Below are 2,928 nucleotides of genomic sequence, written 5' to 3'. Positions count from 1 at the left end.
GTTTTTCTTAGTCTTCTTATGGAGAGAACTTGTATTTTTGTAGCCCCACTTTTATTTCTAGTAGTGATGTAATTGAATTGATTCAAATAGTGAAGATTGGTGCCATTTTTTAGCTTCTAAATATTTTTCTCCTTCATAGTATTCTAAGTTTCCCTGGGATTGTCCATCCCAGGAGCCTTAGAGCCGTTTTGTATAATTTATTTTTCTTCTTTTCACTTCTTATTCACATGCATCTCTTGTTCTTGTTTTTCCTATTTCTGCATTAGGTATTGATGATTTCTTGTTGTAGGATTGGGTTAAATGGTTGAAGCGAGTTCTTTTGCAGGATCAAAAATATTATTTCATTCTTAGAACAACTTTGGAAGGTCATGGTAATCATTGAGCTACTTGGATTAATTTTCTTATTCACAAATCTAAAATATTTCTGAAGCCCCTTATAACAAATAGTAGTAATTTTATGATATTTTTTATAACATGCTAATGAGATTCATTTCAGTTCATTCCACTTGCATTAGATCATAAAGACATTTAAGTTAATAAAAAAAATTACCCCATTACATTTTCACTTGATTAGGTTAGTCATTTGATAGGTTAACTAGCTCACTAGTTCTCGAATTTCTAGATTTTAGACTAGTAATTTTCTTCTATTTTTTAGCACGTGTTAACAGAGGTATTTTGGAGTGATTCCACTTGTAATGAAGACCCAAGAAATCCTATTCACTATCTCATCCCATTTTTATTTAATTTACCTGGTCATTAGGTGAATTATATCTTCCTATAGCAAACATTGTAACTTCGTGTAGCAAACACTATAACTTCATGTAACACTCCTCTATCACGTGTAAACTTGACTAGATTTTCTCAGAAATATTGGTTTTTGTCTCTTAGGATTGAATCGTAACCCTTAAGCTCTAAATCGATGATTGAGGAGAATAAAACACAAATTAGGACATGCCTTTTTAAAAAGTAGATTAGGCCTATTTATTTGAATTCATGCTCTTAGAATTTCAATTACAAATTGTTGTTCTTGCCTAGGATTAATTTATTTTCAAAGTAACATTTCCATTTATGAAATTAGTTTGGGATTTGATTTCATTAAATTCACTCCATTACATCATGACAGTGAAAGAAAGACACATTGTATGTTGCACACATAGTGTTGATACCTCTTAAATTTGTACAAACCCCGAGTTGATAATTAAAGTTGGTGGCTTTGAGAGTTGCAACATTATTGTTGCAATACTAGGGTTCATCACTTTTTTGTGCCATTGCCGAGGAGGTGTCAAAGTATGCATTGTTTTCTTCCCTAGTTGATTCATTTCTTTTTACTTTCTGGAAAAACAAAAAAAAATTATTAGGCAACTTTCATTTCAAGAACAAAAATTTGCATTGCATTAGCATTTTTATTCAAGAAAAATTCTCCAACACCAACCTCCCCATTTGATCACATGGTGCAGTAAGAGCCACATCACCATCCACTTTTGTAGGTAGAAGAAGAGGAGGTGACAAATAAGGTAGAGGAAATGGATGGAGATTATGACAATGAAGAAGACCCTCTTGGATTTCCCATTCAAGATATTGATGTCAGTGTGCATATGAAGAACATCCCTCCATCTTTCCTTCCCAACTTCCATGGTATGAGGTCAGATAATCTGAAAACCGTTCTCTTTGAATTTGAAATTGTTTGTAGATCTTATGGTTACTTATTAAACACTCAAAAATTGAGATTGTTTCCAAAAACATTGAAGGACCGAGCTCTTAAATGGTTCATGAGTTTATGGATTAATTCAATAAGATGATGGAATGATATGCAAAAGATATTTCTAGAAAAATATAAAGGTCATGATCTTAAAGAATAAATCTTTAGAATGAATCAAAAATAATATGAGAGCCTTGATGAACTAATAAAGAGGTTCATGTATAATGTTAAGAGGGAAAAATTACATCATTTATGACTTGACACATTAAAAGCCCTCTTATTTATAACAATTAGGGATGAGTGGATTGGTCTCCTTGATCTCATGATGAAAGGCGATGTATACCAATTATCATTTGAAGAAATTTGTGAAACATGCAAACACATATCAAGAGGAAGGGCAAGGGTAAGTAAATCATCATCAAGATCGGTAAGTCAAGCTAAACTTGGGAATTTTTTTGATGACTTTAAAACATAAATTCTTAGCAATCTAAGCAAACAAGTATAAATATTAAGAATGGAAGATGAAGAAAAAGAAGATGATGATATTTGTGTTGTCCATGCATAATCACATGCTGTTAAATATTGCCCATCATTACGAAGGTTGAAAAAAGTTTACCAAGAGGACAATGGAGCAAGTCAATCACCAAAGAAGCTATGTTATGTAGCTCCAAGAAGACCACAGAAACCTAGTCAACCTAGTATGATGTAAGAGCCTAATTCAAAATTTCAAGATTATGCACATCCATCTCAAAGTAATTGGAACACACCCTTTCCTTGGCAACCTTGGCCATCTCAACCCCAAAACCAATCTTGGCAATAAGGTTTGCAATGAATTTATGAGAGAAATCCACAATATCCTCAATATTTTTCTCAATATCCTCCATACCCAACTCCATGTTATCCCTACCATCCACCTCCAACACAACCCAACCACATCCATCTTAAACCTCGACTCCCACTCAACTACCTGTACCACCATTTACAAACCCACACAAGGAAGTAGCTTAGCCCACTTATAGTGTTGAGGTACAACACTTCCTAACATCTCCTCTTGATCTCAATGGTATTCATCTTAGCTCAGGAAGAGTATTACAAAAAATAGATTCTCTTGATGTCATTGAAGGACAACATTCAGAAAAAAAAAAAAAAAAAAAAAAAAAAAAAAAAAGAGAGATTCAAATGAGAAGACCAAAGAATCATGGGCTGCACTTGATGAAGAGAAGACATCA

Source organism: Pinus tabuliformis, chromosome X (assembly GCF_031772625.1).
Source record: "Pinus tabuliformis cultivar Carrire ecotype Pingquan chromosome X, CPIR1, whole genome shotgun sequence".
Taxonomy (NCBI): Eukaryota; Viridiplantae; Streptophyta; class Pinopsida; order Pinales; family Pinaceae; genus Pinus; species Pinus tabuliformis.
This window is presented reverse-complemented; position numbering follows the sequence as displayed.